We start from the raw sequence: 20,277 nt of genomic DNA on the forward strand, positions 1-20,277 counted from the left end.
TCATTTAATTTATATATTTATCTTTCAATCCGGTTGAATGAAAATCAAATGGAAAATAAAGGTAGAATAAGAAAGGAGTTGGGAGGATTCATACCTAGGACATTGGGAACCCAGTGCATATACCATGCCACAAAACCAAGTTCATGTTTGTCTTACATTTTACACAATAATCTATATATTTTATTTCATTCCATAATAAAGAAAATGAATATGCCTATGGTGCTGGATCGTTTCAGGGAAGGCCAAGGAAGTTTGACAGCGTAGTCGAGTGTGCCATGAAAGGGTTCAGTGGGTAAGGTTGGTTTGGTTTCCTTTTCATGTCCCTCGTTTTGCTTTAATGGTTTGATTTATAGTGCAAGATCGATTGCCTACGAAGGATCGGTTGCAGAGATAGGGTGTTGTGGAATGTTATGGATGTTATTTTTGCTTGAATGGTGTGGATGCTAGAGATTATATCTTTTTTGCTTGTGAGTATAACATGAGGATTTGGGAGGAATTTTGAAGTTTTGTGGTCTGAATAGAGCTGTCTGGAATGTAACACCATAACTCGTATACGTCTCAAAGTACGAGTTATAGAAGTTACATTAACCTTTCAGACATTTCTTGATCATAAATACTTAAATTTTAGTTCCTTTTTAAACATTTTCTATTTCAACGTAAAAAAAATTCCCCTTATTCGTATAAAATCATAAAATAATATTTGATCATTGAAAACGAAATAGATTTTAGGTAGTAATTAGGCAGTATAATGTTGTTTCATAAATATATAAAGCTGCCTAAATACTACTTAGTTTAAAAACTATTTAAAACATAAAGTTTATACTTTTCATTCATAAATACGATTATAACTAAAATTAGCCAAAATTAAACATAATCCTAATTTACTATTACAGTCCCTTTCAAAATAAATTCAATAAAGCATACCATACAGTGTAATGTACATGCCACTAATAAGTTAAAGATAGGATGTCTTATTGATTTTATAGGTAGGTTTGACTTCCAAAACATCCTCGGAAAACTCAATGCTTTACGTCATTTTCTATATTTGAACCTACGTATGAAAATCATCACACGCTAAGTAAAACTTAGTGAGACAATAATATAGTTAAAGTGATATAAAACATAAATTCCATAAAGTATACAACATAAAATTGTAATTTAAATAAAACAATAAAACTTTCAAACTGAGCTATTTAAACATTTTTCCTCTTGAAAACCTGAAAATCATCATCTCCTTATTTTATCAAAACTCATGTAAATCAACATCAAATATCATAAACAACTCATGTTCTTTTCATTCAAACATATTTCAGAACTTTCATTTCAATTTCATATTTCTTTATTTCATATTCTTGTCATAAATTTCACATTTACTTTTATAGCCCAATGTATATGTAAGAGAATCCAAGGTACGTGAGTCAGACGAGTGTGCGCAATAACACTTTAGTGCTATCATCGTAATCAGAATATGCACTCCAAGTGCATTCATATCATTTGAACCAACGGTGCTACACATAATGTACACAAATGTGCCATATCATAATCATAATCATAATCATAATCATAATCAATCCATCTCATGGCACCAACTGTACATATGACTCTCAATGCAACATACAATGGGCTTTCAAATTATATCTTATTATTTTCATAATCAATATTTCAATTCAGAATCATTTTCCAATCATTCTCATGAAATTATAAATTGGGTAGTTCATACTCTAAACCATTCATAAAACTTTATATAAACATTATGAAAATAATATGTTTTTAAAATAGAAAACATACTTTAAATAATACGAGGTTGACTTATCACAAGTCGTCCTCAATCAAAATAGCTAAATAAATAAATAAATTGAATTCACTTTGACAATCTATTAATAAATCAAGGTATAAGCCTCACTAAGCTTTAGAATTAATTCTTTGTTTTTAAATGCTTCAACTACACAATTTATCAAAATTTCATATACTGGCAGTTTGCACTACCTTCAAAGAAATATTATTATATATGAATATACATACTTAAAAATTATTCCGGTTATACCACCAAAAACTAGAATCGAATACGAATCTAACCATATACGACACTCCATCTATTTCCACTTGTACAATCTATAGTGAATTTTAGAAGTTGACTAACAGAAGTTGTTTTGAACATATTATGTTGTTCTGTTTATTGACTTATCCTCGATTAAAAATTAATATCTCTTTGTACATTACCTGGAATTAGTATATTTTTGTTTTAAACTAAACTAGACTGATATACGAATTCAACGGTATAAAGATCATTGATAACTCCGTAAAAAGGTCACATTTTAGGACCTTTTCACTTAAGTTATAGAATGTCTAAGAGATCATTTAGGACCACATAGATGCATTTACGAGCATATAGTTGCATGTGGTGGAATTAGGTTTGCCGCGACATTTTAATTTGTCATCAGTGCTGTCTTATGGGGAAGGTGTTTGCTTAATGATGTGCAGGATTTGAGAGCAAGGAAAAGAAAAAGGAAAATGTCGTGGCATAAGGAGATTGCTGAGCAGAATGAAAATGCCAAGTTGGATTAGCATTTAGAGAGCGAACAAAATGAAAGAATAAATTTTTGGAGCCAACTATCCCTATTTTCACGGGATATCTTACTATGACCAAGAAATTTGCTTGAATCAATGCTGTCTGTCGGGTGCTCAGTCAACCATCCAGGCTGGACCATTGCCAGCTGCCCAGTAGCACCACTGCCAGTTCTGCCCGATCTTCACGTGAATTAAGCATGATTTGGGGTATCTTTGGAATTTTGACATAAATCTTTAGGGTTTTTCTCCCCCTATAAATAGAGGATGAAGCCACAATGTTATGCACTTTGGTTCCACGCCATTTTGAGCTTAAAAGTTAGAGAGGGAAGGTCTTACTTTTCTCCATCAATCCTACTTGCCATGGCATTTCTCTGTGATAAGCTTGAAGGAGTGGCATTCTAAGTCATCCGAGAGGAGCTAGTTCGTTGGGGGCAGTTCGTGGTGACCGAGGGAAGCTCAGGTAGTGAGCGTCGAAGGCTTTTCCTCATTCCCTTAGTTCTTTGCTTTCATATTTTGTTATTGGATTGTAAGGAACGAATGAAACTTGAATTGCTCTTGTTTATTTCGAACCCCACCATGAATTAATCCTATTTGGTGGGAGTTCGCTTGGATGTTTAAGTTTTTATTTCAATGAATGGTTCATTTTCTATGCTTTAATATGTTTTGTTTATGATACTTAATGCCTTAAGGTTGTAGGAGCTACGAGAGTAGCCTTTCCTTAGGAGGTTCTTAGGGTTCGAGAGAATACCTTGGCAAAATATCCTTAGTATTCGAGAGAAACTAGGGAGGAACTACATAAACAAAGGGTTCTAGGTAGTAACTAGGCCTAATCCACCTTAGAGATAAGACTAGGATTTCATTCGATTAAAAGGAGTTGTGCAAGAACGATAGGTTAGATGTTAATGCTACCGCAAAAAGGTATTTCCAAGACATATCTTATTATCTAGACCAATAGGATCACTGTAGGGGTTTACGCCAATCAGTTTTGCCAAGGCATCTTGAATCTGTCGAGTCCCTTACTAGAGATAGCATAGGATGCCTTAGTATTCTCTGCCGGGTAGAAGAGACATAGAGATAAAATCATTCGAAGAAGTAGACTTATATTTTTCTTAGTGACTCCCATCACTCATTCCCAAAGCAGCTTGTCGTGTAAGAAAACTAAAGTCCTACATTTTAAATCTCGTATTTACATTTTATTTTGCCTTGACATTTTAATTTGTTTACACACATCACAATATAATTTGTCACGATATATCCATTTGCTACCACACTACCACCATTCTATTTCCACATCAGACATTCTATTTTGCCATAGCATTCTCATTTGTAGATACCATCACTAACTTTACTTAGGTGACAAAGTAAAGTGCCTTGACAAACTTATTTGATTTCCTCAATTCCCTGTGGAGACGATACTCAACTTATCACTGTATTACTTGTTCGATTGTGTATACTTGCATATATTTCCGCACCCATATATAGTACTCACAAACAGCGGACAAGTTTTTGGTGCCGTTACCGGGGAATTGGCAATTGGAAGTTAATTTTTTTTGTCAAAGTATTTTTATTTTACTTGTGTATATTTCTTTTATATAGTTTAACCTTTTTATTTTTCCTATCTTTTTCAGGTTTTTCTCGGTATATGACCAGAAGTAATCCTGACAAGCCAATAGAACCGATTGAACCTGAGATTGAAAAACTTTTTAGGAGTAGAAGGCGTGCTCAATGTGCAAATATGTACCAACTCGGAAATCAAGGTATTGGTCATGAGGAAGATCAGAATGTCGGAGAAAATCTAAATTCTGGGAATGCAACCAGACCTTGTGCAATTCGTGATCACTTAAACCCGATCTTAGAAGACTTAAATCCTGGAATTGTGGCACCAAAAATTCAGGCAGCCCACTTCGAGCTCAAACCTGTCATGTTTACTATGCTGAACTCCATAGGGCAATTTGGGGGCATGCCAAATGAAGATGCCAGACAGCACATTCGTAACTTCTTGGAGGTGTGCGATTCCTTTCGCCAACAAGGAGTGCACGAAGATGTTTTGAAACTAAATCTATTTTCTTATTCTCTGCGTGACCGAGCAAGGGCTTGGTTGAGTGGCGTTCCAGCGGGTTCAATGGAGTCGTGGAATATTCTGTGCAAAAAGTTTTTGTTGCGGTATAATCCTCCGAACATGAACACCCAATTGAGGAACGACATAGCTTCTTTTCGTCAAGATGATGACGAATCAATGTATGAGTGCTGAGATCGATACAAAGGATTGCTTCGTAAATGTTCAAATCATGGTTTTAAAGACTGGACGCAAGTGGTGATGTTCTATAATGGAGTAAATGCACCTATGAGGATGATGCTAGATGCCTCGGCAAACGAGACGTTACTTGACAAATCACCAGCAGAAGCATTTGACATTCTGGACAGGATTGCCACCAACGATTATCAATTCCCATCCACAAGGCTTGGACTTGGGCGCAAATCACATGAAGCTTTCGAGCTAGACTCTAAGGATAACGTGTCCGCCCAACTTGCTGCTATCACCAACATATTGAAGAATCTACAAAAGCCAAGTGAGGTGAGAGAAGTGAAGGCATCCCATTCAGCATGTTTATTATGCCACGACAATCACAATGAGAGTGACTGCCTGACCAATCAAGAATCCATAAATTATGTAGGCAACTTCAACCGAGGTAACAACAATCCCTATTCTAACATATATAATCCTGGATGGCGTCAACATCCAAACTTTTCGTGGGGAAACCAAGGAACCAACAATGCTCATCAACCAGTTCGGCAACAGAATTTCAATGACTCCCAAGGTTTTCAATCGAGTATGCCATGGCATAATTCTAACAAGGGAGGGTCATCTTCATCCAACACCAGTTCTTTGGAAACCACGATGCAACAGTTCATAGCAACAACAAAGACACTGCTGCAAGACCATGCAACCTTCATAAAAAACCAAGGGGCTCTACTTCAGAGCCACAGTTTGTCGCTGAGGGCATTGGAGAATCAGGTTGGTTAAATTGCCACAGCATTACAAGAACGGCGACCAGAACATCTTCCGAGTGATACTGAACTCACAAAACCTCATGGCAAAGAGCACTGTAGTGTGCTAACTCTATGAAGTGGTACACGAATTAATGTCGAAGATAAGTTTGGGGGAAGATCGAAGGATAATTCACCCCCTGAGACTGTACAAGCTTATCAAGAAGTGCTAGAAAAAATATCAGAGGAAGAGGATAAGGATGAGAGTTCATCAAGTAAAGTGACTGAGGGAGCAAATAAAAATGCCAAGGCAAATTCTGTTCCCACTCCGTCAGTACAGGAAGCCAGACCCCCACATACTTTTCCGCAAAGACTGAAAAAACATAACGAGGATGTTCAATTCAGAAAGTTTGTTGACATTCTGAGTCAACTTCAAATCAATGTTCCTTTTCTGGAGGCTATGGAACAAATGCCTAGATATGCTAAGTTCCTCAAGGAGATTGTGACCAAGAAAAAAAAGGCTGAGCAGTACAAGACAATTGTCACGGTAAAAGAATTTTGCTCATCCTTAAGCAAGCTGCCACCGAAGAGACATGATCCGGGAAGTTTTATCATCCCATGTTCGATAGGAGACAAATTTGTTGGGAAGGCACTATGTTACCTTGGCTCAAGTGTGAACTTGATGCCTAAGTCAATTTTGTAAAGCTTGGGATAGGAAATGCGAGACCCACATCCGTCATCTTACAATTAACCGATCGTTCACATGTGCGTTCTGAAGGGCGAATTGAAGATGTCATTGTGTGGGTTGACAAGTTTGTTTTTCCTGTTGATTTTCTGATTCTGGATTGTGAGGTCGATGCCACAGCACCCATCATCCTGGGGAGACCTTTCCTAGCTACCGGTCGTATTCTTATCGATTGCGAAAGGAGCGAGCTGACCATGAGAGTGGCCGACCAATGTGTTACTGTGAATATTTTCCGATCTCTCAAGTACATGGATGATTCTGAAGAATGCCAGAGCATTTTAGAAGTGGATAAAGTAATCGCAAAAGAAGCAGATCAATTTTGCCATGACAACTTCATTCAGCTAAGTCCTGATGGGAGGCTATTCGATAACTTAAAGGCTGAAGAGCCTAATGATTTTCTATCGATGAACAACAGGCTGGCTTCCTCAAAGCTAGCCCAGGTACGCGTTTTGAACCTTTGAATTTCGATGAATTTGTTCCTCCCAGGCCCTCATTACAGCATGCTCTTACCCTAGAACTTAAGAATTTGCCACAACATCTTAAATATGCTTATCTAGGTAGTAATGAAACTTTACATGTGATTATTTCCTCTGCCCTTACTCCTAACCAAGAATCTAGTTTGCTAAATGTTTTGTCACAACATAAGAAATCGTTAGGATGGACGATGGCATATCTGAAGGGAATAAGTCCAACTCTTTTCATGCACAAAATCCTGCTGGAGGAATGACATGGCAAATCTAGAGAGCCACAACGAAGATTAAACCCAATCATGAAGCAAGTTGTGATGAAAGAAATTCTCAAATGGCTTGATGCTGAAGTGATTTACCCCATTTCGGATAGCTCTTGGGTGAGTCCCGTCTAATGTGTGCCAAAGAGGGGAGGCACAACCATGGTGACAAGTGAAAATAACGAGTTGCTACCTACACGCACAGTCACCGGGTGGCGAATCTGCATTGACTACCGCAAGCTCAACAAGGCCACCAAGAAAGATCATTTTCTTTTTATGTTCATTGATCAAATGCTGGATCGACTTACTGGCAAGGCATTTTATTCTTTCTTGGATGGATACTCGGGGTATAATAAAATTGTCATCGCACCGGAGGACCAAGAGAAGACAACATTTACGTGTCCTTATGGAACATATGCTTTTCGAAGAATGCCTTTTGGACTCTGTAATGCCCTGGAAACTTTTCAGCGCTGCATGCAATCCATATTTTCTGACATGGTTGAGGATTTCCTGGAAATTTTCATGGATGATTTTTCTGTTTCTGGAGATGATTTTCAAAAATGCCTCGGCAATTTGGCAAAGGTATTGAAACGATGTTAGGAGGCTGATCTCATGCTGAACTGGGAAAAATGCCACTTCATGGTGACCGAAGGCATTGTTCTAGGCCATAAGATTTCTGCAAAGGGCATTGAGGTAGACAAGGTCAAGATTGAGGTGATCGAGAAACTACCGCCACCAACTTCTGTCAAGGGCATTCAGAGTTTTCTTGGACATTCTGGATTTTATAGATGATTCATCTAGGACTTCTCCACAATATCCAAGCCCTTGTGCACCTTGCTGCAACAGAACCAACCGTTTGTATTCGATCAGAAATGCCATGGCACATTCGAAGAGCTGAAGCAAAGACTTATCTCTGAACTGATCGTAGTTCCCCCAGATTGGACGGCACTGTTCGAACTAATGTGTGATGCAAATGATTTTGCGTGGGAGCTGTGCTTGGGCAACGTAGAGGTAAAATATTTCATGTTATATATTATGCTAGTCGTACCTTGAATGAAGCACAATTAAACTATACCACCACTGAGAAAGAATTATTTGATGTGGTATTTGTATTTGACAAATTTAGGCCATACTTGATAGGCACTAAAGTCACAGCTCACACCGATCACTCAGCTATAAAATATTTAGTGAACAAGAAAGATGCCAAGCCTAGACTCATTAGGTGGATATTACTATTGCAAAAGTTCAACTTAGAGGAAGTTGATAGGAAAGGTACAGAGAACCAGGTTGCAGACCATTTATCTAGGCTAGAAAACATTTCTGAATGCCATGACATTTTTTATATTAAAGAAGAATTCCCTGACGAGAAAATTTTATATGTCACGGTAATTCCGTGGTAGGCTGGCCTTGTTAATTTTCTTGTTAATGGTGTTTTTTCATATGAATTGAATAGCTAGGGAAAAAAGAGGTTTATGCATGGTGCCAAGTTCTATTTTTGGGACGAGCCGTACTTGTTCAAGTAATGTGTCGATCAAATGACTCGACGGTGTGTCCCCGAAGAGGAGCAACGCGATATCTTACACCATTTCCACACAACACCCTATGGAGGGCATTTTGGAGGTGCAAGGACTGCTGCCAAGGTCCTCAAATCAGGCTTCTACTGGCCATCGCTATTTAAGGATGCCCACGAATTTTTCAAGGCCTGTTACAGATTCAGCATACTGGGAACATTTCCAGATAACACGAAATGCCGCTGTCAAATATTTTAGATATAGAGCTATTCGATGTTTGGGGCATCAATTTTATGGGACCGTTCCCATCTTCTTTTGGAAACTTATACATTTTACTCGCGGTGGACTACGTATCCAAGTGGGTTGAAGCGATTGCGACACTAAGGAATGACTCGAAGATGGTGCTCAAGTTCTTTCACAAGAATATTTTCAGTCGATTTGGAGCACCAAGAACCATTATCAATGACGAGGGCACCCACTTTGACAACAAGCTAATTGTCAAGGCATTATAGAAATACGGAGTGAGACATAAAATTACCACGTCATATCACCCGTAAACAAATGGGCAAGCTGAAGTGTCCGACCGTGAAGTCAAGCAGATTCTCAAGAATGTGGTGAACCCCCGAAGGAAAGATTGGTCCCCAAAACTCAATAAAGCACTCTGGGCATACCGGACAATATTTAAAACACCTTTGCGAATATCGCCCTTCAAGATGGTATTTGTAAAAGCCTGCCACCTGCCAGTTAAGCTAGAACATAAGACATACTGGGCAATCAAGAAGCTGAACTTCGACGCATAACTAGCTGGGGAGAAACGACTGCTCGATCTGAATGAGATGGAAGAGTTTCGAGCACAAGCATATGAAAATGCCAAGCTCTACAAGGAAAAACGAAGAAGTGGCATGACAAAATTATTTTTCCACGACATTTTCATATTGGACAGAAAGTACTCTTATTTAACTCTAGGCTCAAACTCTTCCCTGGCAAACTGAAGTCACGATGGTCGGGACCATTTGAAGTCCACCATGTTTACCCGTATGGCACTGTAGATATCAAGAACATGGACGATGAGTCCGTCTTTAAAGTTAATGGCCAGCGCCTTAAGGCATACCAAGGAGTCCCACTATTGCGTGACAAGACTACACTTATCTTGCATGAAGTTGATACTGGCCAAACATCTTAAGGACGCAATGACATTTTAAAATTACTCATGTGCATAAATAAATGTTTATTTCGCTTCTTTTTAATTGACTATTTTATTTTTCTTTGCAAGGTTAGGGTACATACAACTTTCAACCGTACCAGCATCAGATTTTGAACACTCCAGCCCCACACAATTTTGGAAGCGCACACGTCGAACGATCCCCGCACCACCACAAGCGTAAAGTCAAGGTACCTTGTATTGCATTGCATTTCATAGCATTTAGTTTAGTTTTACTTAGTTTTTAGTAAGCATCGAGGACAATGATTCTCTCAAGTTTGGCGGAGGTAAGTTCTTAAATCATTGCATGATATTATTAGTAGAATGAATATGCCATGACATTAGTAAGTGGTTGAATTGGTTTTCTAGAATAAATTAAGGATGCCCAATGATGATGAATTCTTGATGGCTAGGATTGAATGTACATGACTATTGAGGATGATAGAACCAACTCTAAGACTTGCTTCTTTGAAACCCTTGAATACATGATTGTATGTTTTCCATGCTTACGGAACTTAAAAAAAATTTATAAGAGAATTCTTGCATGTTTTGGCATAAATGATGAAAACCTCACTCTAAAAAAATGAGATTGTGAATAAATACTACGGCATAACTGTAGAGGAACACTCCGTTATGCCATGGCATTTCCTGTAAACTACATTTAAATAAATGGCAGCTATGGTATATGAGTGAATGAAAGTAGTCACGGGATGACTCTACTTGACTAGCTCAGGGGTGGAAGATATGCTCCCTTTCACCTAGAGTGTGGGATGGTAGGTGTGATGGGCTGACTCCCCTCGTAGCAGTGTTAAAAAAAGGAAAAGAAAACAATGTGGGAGTAAAAATTGTAAATGTCATGGCAAAACAAGAAAACTTGCTTAGAAAATTTTTAGGTTTGTTAAGTATGGACTGGATACAAACACGCACACACTCACACAAAGAATCTTGCCCTAGGGGACAATACTTGATTTCTCAAACTAGTCTAGCATGTTAAAGCCAAGTGTGCTGAGGGCTGAAATTCTATCCCATATAATTATTCTGTTTCTAAACTTGCCATGGTATTTTTATTTTGCTTAATACTATCCATTGCTTGAGGACAATCAATATATTAAGTTTGTGGGTGTGATAACTCCGTAAAAAGGTCACATTTTGGGACCTTTTCACTTAAGTTATTGAATGTCTAAGAGCTCATTTAGGATCACATATATGCATTTAGGAGCATATAGTTACATGTGGTGGAATTAGGTATGCCGCGACATTTTAATTTGTCATCAGTGATGCCTTATGGGGAAGGTGTTTGCTTAATGATGTGCAGGATTTGAGAGCAAGGAAAAGAAAAAGGAAAATGTCGTGGCATAAGGAGATTGGTGAGGAGAATGAAAATGCCGAGTTGGATTAGCATTTCGAGAGCGAACAAAATGAAAAAAGATATTTTTAGAGCCAACTGTCCTTATTTTCACGGGATCTCTGACTATGATTGAGAAATCCGCCTGAATCAGTGTTGTCTGTCGGGTGCTCAGTCAACCATCCAGGCTGGACCATTGCCAGCTGCCCAGCAGCATCACTGCCAGCTCTGCCCGATCCTCACGTGAATTAAGCATGATTTGGGGTATCTTTGGAATTTTGATATAAATCTTTAGGGTTTTTCTCCCCTATAAATAGAGGATAAAGCCACAATGTTATGCACTTTGGTTCCACGCCATTTTGAGCTTAAAAGTTAGAGAGAGAAGGTCTTACTTTTCTTTGTCAATCTTACTTGCCGTGGCATTTCTCCATGACAAGCTTGAAGGAGCGGCGTTCTAAGTCATCCGAGAGGAGCTAGTTTACTGGGGGCAGTTCGTGGTGACCGAGGGAAGCTCAGGCAGTGCACGTCAAAGGCTTTTCCTCATTCCCTTAGTTCTTTGCTTTCATATTTATTATTGGGTTGTAAGGAACGAATAAAACTTGACTTGTTCTTGTTTATTTCGAACCTCACCATGAACTAATCCTATTTGGTGGGAGTTCGATTGGATGTTTAAGTTTTTATTTCAATGAATGGTTGCTTTTCTATGCTTTAATCTATTTTGTTTATGATACTTAATGCCTTAAGGTTGTAGGAGCTACGAGAGTAGCTTTTCCTTAGGAGGTTCTTAGGGTTCGATATAATACATTGGCAAAATATCCTTAGTATTAGAGAGACACTAGGAAGGAACTACATAAACAAAGGGTTCTAGGTAGTAACTAGGCCTAATCCACCTTAGAGATAAGGATAGGATTTCATTCGACTAAAAGGAGTTGTGTAAGAACGATAGGTTAAATGTTAATGATGTCGCAAAAAGGTATTGTCGAGACATATCCTGTTATCTGGACCAATAGGATCACTGTAGGGGTTTACGCCAATCGGTTTTGCCAGGGCATCTTCAATCTGTCGAGTCCCTTACTAGAGATAGCATAGGGTACCTTAGTATTCTCTGTCGAGCAGGAGAGGCATAGAGATAAAATCATTCGGAGAAGTAGACTTATATTTTCCTTAGTGACTCCCATCACTCATTCCCAAAGCAGCTTGTCGTGTGAGAAAGCTAAAGTCCTACATTTTAAATCTCGTATTTACATTTTATTTTGCCTTGACATTTCAATTTGTTCGCACGCATCACAATATAATTTGTCACGACATATCCATTTGCTACCACACTACCACCATTCTATTTTCACATAAGATATTCCATTTTGCCACAACATTCTCATTTGTACATACCATCACTAACTTTACTTAGGTGACAAAGTAAAGTGCCTTGACAAACTTATTTGATTTTCTCAATTCCCTGTGGAGACGATACTCAACTTATCAATGTATTACTTGTTTGATTGTGTATACTTGCACATATTTCCGTACCCATATATAGTACTCACAAACAGCGAACAATCATCCTCTAATCATTTCCGTATAATTCATAGTGATTTTCTAAACTTATTGTTTGAATCATGATTTCTAGGCATTTTCCTTAATTAGCATCGTTAACTCATTCCATACTTCTATTACTTTCATAATGAATATATAGGCTTGAATCACAATTCACATAACACTTAAAGCCACTTCTTAACGTACTAACTCCGACACTGGCTCATCGCAAGCCGATGTTTTTTCAATAACATAAATACAAATTAAATGCACTCACATTTGTCTCATTATCGAACCTTCTCCACAATAATCTTCTCAATCCCGCATCTTTTCTTTCCTTTTTTTAGTTACTTGGATCACTAGATTTATCATGGTTTGACGACATTATATAATACCATAGAATATTCAAATTCTATGTTAGTATCGAAATAACATAATCTAAGCTTGAATATTAATTCAATATAAACAAAAATCGATACTTAAATCAATATAAAACTAAATCACGTTTCCCATCAAAATTTCAAACTTCTCAAAATGCTTATTTGATCCCATAAATATTTATTTCCACTATTAACCCTTCAACTTGTGCCAAATACACAATCAGACCATTAATTATTAATTCTTTCTAAAATTCACCTTATGTTTTCCATTAAATTCATAATGATCCTTTACCATTATGATCATAGCAATTTAATTTCTAAAATTTCCAGCACCTTAATAAAATTCCCAAATCAATACTTTAGCATTCAAAAACTTGCAATTCCATCCCAAAGCTTCTTAGACTTTTCAGATTTAACCATACATCTATATAAACTTGTAATTTGATCCCAACTCAATTATTTAAACTCAGGAATTAGCATGCTATTAAAATTTCCAGAATTGTTCCATTTTACTCAAATGACACTTTCACATTTGAAAACTTACAATCAAGTCCCCAATTTCCTAGAACTTTTCAAATTCCAACTCAAAGTTTACCAAATTTGAAAATTGGCTCCACTAAACTTTCTAACTTAAATTTTCCAGCATTTAAAATATTAAAATCCACATTGAGCACCCAAAATATCACATTCTTGCAATAATATCCCACAATTCTCAAATCTTGCATTTTAGCCTTTTTACTAACTCAAGGTTCCAAATTGATCCAAATTAATCTCCAAATCATATAGAACACTACTAATATCAATTATAGACTATAGGAAAATTTTCAATATTCCCCCCTATTTTTCTTCATATGGATGAATACTTCAAGTAGTTTAAGGCTTGATTTTCACTCAATTTCAAGCATGAATTCAACTTTCTTACATCAAATTCATGTTATTCTAATCATCACTTCTTCAAATTACATCAAAATCCAAATATTCCAAAAAACCCTAATATGGCCGAACCAACTACATGACCTTACACATCAATTAATTCATCACACATGTTTTAGAATTAATCTCCAACATAAAAAACATAAAAATCAAGCCTTAAATCATTAAAATCAAACTTGTTCTTCATGAACCCTAATCACTAATCTCATCTTCTGAGCATGATTCCATGAAATTTTCATACCAAATGATAGAGAGTTTCATGCAGATTAATTATCTATCTAATAGCTTAACCCAAAAATCAACCATGGATACCTAAAAATGAAATTGAAAAGCTTGCTTACCCAATAATGGTAACCCAAGGCTAAAGAAGAAGAAAGCTAGAAATTTCATGATATTTTTCCTTAAAATATCACTTACACTTGGCTATATAATAATATAAATGAATTTATAATTCATTTAATTCTAGTTTACAATTTTTCCATTAATGAACCTTGATAATTACCATTTCCCATTGTAATATCTTTCATTAAAATATTCCATGGTAAAAAATGGACCAACTTGAAGTTGACTTCATACTTTAGCCATGTAATTTTTGAAAATTGCAATTTAATCACTTAAGTTTTCCCAATTTCGACTAAATAGAGAAAATTAACTTCAATTATACTAATCTATGCTCAATTTCACCGATTTAAATTATGGAAATAATATTTTCAACATTTATCTAACATCCTTCAAATTTTTATGAAATTCCAGTTCGATTTGATTATCCGATTTCTATAGCGAACGTTATCGATTAATAGCTTTTAATCCAAATCCCGTATCAAAATTATGATTTCCACGAAAATTCTTGTTTTAGGACAAACTATTCATTTATAGTCTGAAATATATTACTTTTTAAAATTACACTTTTGATCCTTAAACTTTTTAAAATTTATACTTTAGCCATCAAACTTTTAAAACTTGCATTTTATTCACTAGCTAAAAATTGATGTATTACAATTCTTCTCCCATTAAAGAAAATTCGTCCTCGAATTTTCTATACATATCTATATACATGAAATAAAAAAAAGATGAGGAAACTATTTTTTTCATATCTTCTTCTCGTTCCCAAGTCGCTTCCTCAACTTCAAAATTTCGCTAAAGATCTTTTATTAGCGGAATCATCTTACTTCTTAGTTCTTTGAATCCATATTCTAGAATATTTACGGGTTCTTTTTCATATAATAGATCTGGTTAAATCTCGATTTTCTCTAGTGTAATAACATGCAAAAGATTCGATCAATACTTCCAAAGCATCGATATATGAGTCACATTATAAATTTTGTTCATCTCCGGAGGTAATGCTAACTGATAAGCTACTGGACCAACTTTCTTTATAATCTCATACAGTTCAATAAGTTTCGAACTTAAATTTCCTTTATGCTTGAATCTCAGACCCTTTTCTAAGATGAAACTTTGAAAAATACTTTATCAACTTCTTGATAATTGATCATTTCTAAATACTTTTGTCTTTTCTTTAAAAGCTTATTCCATCTCCTTTACTATAAACTCAGTTCCTTCTGAGTTAGCATCTACTTTAAACTTTTATAACTCATATAAATATAATGTCGCTCACTTTAAGTAATGACACCAAAATTTTAAAATAAATACTACAACTGCTACTTCAAATTATGGATCTGATAATTCCATTCGTACGTTTTAATTATCTTGAAGCATAGGTTATTACTTTGCTTTCTTGCACTAATACATATCTCAAACCAATATGAGATGCATTATTGTAAATCACATAATCTTTACCTGATTTTGGTTGTAATAAAACCAATCCTCTGTCAGGATTTTCTTAAACACATCAATGCTTTCTTGGTACTTTTCAATCCAAACGAATAATACATCATTTATAAACAACTTAGTAAGTGGAAAAACAAGTATCAATAAATTCTTCACAAATCTCGATAATAGTCAATTAATCCCAAGAAGTTTCAAACTTCGAAATATTTTCAAAGTTTTCCAATCTACTATAATTTGTACTTTCTTGGAATCTACGTCAATTCTTTCTAATGGAATCGCATGGCCAAGAAAAGCAACTTATGACAACTAGAGTTCACATATTGATGACTTAGCAAATAACTTTTTATTCTATACTCTCTAAAGTACAATGCGAAAATGTGTGTCGTGTTCCTTTTTGGTCTTAGAATAAACCTAATACTATACAATTAACATGACCATAAATTTATCGCAATAATATTAAAACACTGGATTCATCAAATCTATGAATGTTGCAGAGGTATTAGTCAATCCAGATGGCATCACTACATACTCATAGTGACCTTGTCAGGTTCTAAAGGTTGTTTTCGAAATGTTGTCCTCTTTAATCATCAAATGATAATACTCAATTTAAAGATCAATCTTTGGTAATACTAAAACACCTTAAACCTGATCAAATAGATCATCAGTCTTTAGAAAATAGCATTTATTCTTCAACGTCGCTCTATTCAGATAAGAGTAATCTATACGTAATTGTAACATCTTAAAAACTGGGCTAGTGACTAAAATGTAAGTTTTTGAAACTTTGTGGTTAAATTTGAAAAAATTGAAAAGTTCAGGGACTTAATTGGAATATCTTTGTGTAGGATTGAATAATAAAGTTTGAACTATGAAGGGGTATAATGTTCATTTAGCAAGAAAATGAATTAAAAATTCATTTGAGTGTCTTTATATCCATGTGGAAAGAAAGAATGAAAGGGAAAAGAAAAATTTGCAGACTTGGAGCTATCTTCTTCTTCTCTTCCCGTAACTCTATTGGTAAAGTGAGTTGGTCTCAAGCTGATTGTTTCTTTCATTTTTAAGTTGTTTTTTATTGTTTAAGTGTTAGGAAAGATTAAGGATGATTAAAGAGAAGTAAAAACTAAAAGATTTACAAGTTATGGGAGATTGAATATAAGGGTTTTTTTTAAGTGAATTGTTGAGAGAGAGTTTGTAAATGGATTTTAAAGTCATATTTGACTTGTCATCATATAAAATAAGAGATTTAAGTGGTTAGAAATGATTAAAAACCAAGTTGAATAATTGGTATGATTTTTGGTTCTAAGTGTTCTATAAGAACTTTGGATGTTAAAGTGTGTTAAAGTGTTGTAAGTTAGTTTTAATAAGTATGTTGTGGTTTAAAGGTTTGAAAGTAGTTAAAAGTAAAGGTTATGGCTGAGTTTGGTAAAATTTTGAAATGGAAAAAGTGATTTATCGGCAAGGGGTATCGGTAATGGATGAATAGTACTAATGCTCTAAAACAAAAATAGGTGATATCTTAGTCTGGGTATCGATATTGGATGAACAATATCGATACCATAAGGTAAAAGTGGATGAAATCTTTAAGAAGTATCGATACCAAAGGAGTAGTATCGATAATAGGGGTATCGATACCGATGTTTAAGTATCGGTACCATTTATAGAGCTGAATTTTAGTATGTAAAAAGGGTATTGATACCAAAATAAGGAAATATCGGTACTGTGGCTTGGGTACCGATACTATTCATATGGAAATTGTGAATTAAGTACTTTGTATAGCTTATGTTATATAAGATTGATTAATAGTGATTCGAATTAAGACTTTCATATAGATTATATGTATTGTGTAGATATCAAACGAAAGTAAGTATCGGACGAGTCAACGAGATAAGATTGATCAGGTGAGAGATAAGAGTTATAAGTGTTGCTTTGGCTAGTGAGGCCAAGGTGAGTGCATATTACTATGGTATATAATTATATGGAAATTATACTTGCGATGAGTCTGTTTCCAATGTTTTTCTTTCATGATTACATGAATAATATTATGTTGTTAATATGGTTTCTATGTGAACATGTATTGTTATATTCTCTATTATATGATATTGATCTATGTGATATAATCTATGTAAGTATGTGAAAATGTGATATAAAATATATGATCATGAACTATGTAAGTACATGACTGTGTGATAATCTATGTGAACTGGTATAAAGGACTTATATGATTAAGTGAAAAAGTGAGATAAGATATATGTTATTGACCTAAGCGATTATATGAACATGTGATATAAGATATGTGAAACTGAACTACGTGAATATATGAAACTGTGATATAAGCTATGTTATGAGGATTTATGTGTTATATGATCTATGTGAAGATATAAAAACAAGATATCAGCTATGTGATATGATCTACGTGTTTACATGAACAGATGGTATAAGCTATTAGCTATGTGACATGACTTACGTGATTACTTGTCTATGTGAAATAAGATATAAAAATGATATAAAGGGTAAAGTCCATAGTATGTGATATGAGAGCTGAGGGTATAATTGGCATGCCAAGAGTCAAGGGTTCTACACGGTCCTTCAAGATAATTCTACGTGATCTTTCGGGACATTTATACGCGGTCTTTCGGGACAATACTATGTGGTCCTTCGGGACATTCTATGTGGTATTTTGGTGTAATTTCTATGCAACACTTCAGTACAAATTATACGAGCTGTGGTGAAAGCATTTGTGCACAACCGTAATGCACTCACACACCTTAAGTTCTCAGAAGTGTACCATGGGCTATTAAAAGAAATAATATGAATAAACAGTGTGATGTTATATGATTTGTTTTGTGAAATGTATTATGATTTATGTATTATATGGTGTTTTACAAAGGTTAAGTACAAGATTATATGTTTTAAATGCTCAGATTTTGTTAAGTATTTAAGGTTTTTATTATACGCTTTATATGCCTCACTAAGTCAATGACTTAGTGTGTGAGTGTTTCACACGTAGGTTCAGGGAAACAGGAAGAGCAAAGCTAAGATCAGGCAAGACACCATATCCATACGAGAAGATCATATCATAAACAATTTACACAATATATTATTTTGTTGTATTAAAAGTAGTTGGCATGAAATTCAAAGTTTGAATCATATATGCTCTACTCAGTTTTGTAAACAAACCTTACCATATTTATGCAAATTATTAAGTTCTATTTTTGAATTTAATTGAATTTTATATATTCACTTTGATCAAGGGTTCCATTATTTTTATATAAGTAAAAGTTTAAGTTTTTAACTATCTTTTAAAAGTAAACGATTTGAAAAGTCAATGTGGCATCTTGGATTAGTATCCAGGTCTGATACGGGTTAGAGGTGTTACAGTAATTGTATTGATTTATCCTTCTTATTAACAAAGAGTATCGACGCCCCACACGAAGACACACTCGGTCTAATGAAACTCTAATCAAATAACTCATATAATTGTGCCTTTAGCTTTTTAGTTGGGTCAAAGCTATTAAGATAGACATTGTACCTAAAAAATATCAACCTTAAACTCCACTTCTCGATCAGGAGGTAATTCATCAGGGATTACATCTACAAATTTCCAAATTATTAGAATATCCTCCAATCTAACTTCAAATATTCAGTTGTCAATTACATTTACCAAAAAAATTAAACAACTTTTTTGACGTCAATTTCATTGCCATTACAACATATATCACATTGGACAATAATTTTACTTTTTCTCTGATTTCAATTATTTTGAAACCCTTCACATTTTTTAGAAATAATCGCTTCTTGCGACAATCTACCCAACCATAATACAAAAATAACCAATCATTGTCCACAATAATCTCATACTCATCAAATGGTAATTCCATAAGATTTGTCGAAAACATCACCCCTTGAACCTTTATTAGAAAATTTATACTTATTTGCTTTACTCTGACGCTAAAACCCATCGGTTTTGTTATTATAAATAAATTCTAAGAAAATGCCTATTTAAGGCAATCTTTTATTAACACAACTTATTCATGAATTCTTCTCTTAACAGTAAATTTAATAATCTCTAGACCCTCATCAATCTCAACTTCTCTTGTAATTCTTTTAAACCTTCTGATAGATTCCTCTAATTCAGTAACCTCATTAAACGCTAGGGCTTTTCTTTCACAAAATAGAAGAAAATCCCTTACAGCTCTCACCCTTCTAATGTGAGATACTAAAGTCCTTCCAGATCTATTTGGATCGATTTTAGTCGCGATTCAATTTCTAACATTATCTACTTTCTTTTACAATGGTTCTTAACTTCTGACATCTAATACATAAATTTCAAAATTACGTTAGTAAGCAGCAATATTATCAATAAAATCATCAAACCATACCAAATTAGAAATTTTGACATCCTCGTGGCATGTACATATTTTGAAAATAACATAGGCTCAATTTAGGCAGAGAATCGGCTAAACCTGTAGTTTTAATACAAATAAATGTAACACCCAAAACTCGTGTACGTCTCGAAATACGAGTTATAGAAGTTACATTAAACTTTCAGACATTCTTTGAT

The sequence above is a fragment of the Hibiscus syriacus genome, unplaced genomic scaffold (genome assembly GCF_006381635.1).
Source record: "Hibiscus syriacus cultivar Baekdansim isolate YM2019G1 unplaced genomic scaffold, ASM638163v2 tig00110422_pilon, whole genome shotgun sequence".
NCBI lineage: Eukaryota > Viridiplantae > Streptophyta > Magnoliopsida > Malvales > Malvaceae > Hibiscus > Hibiscus syriacus.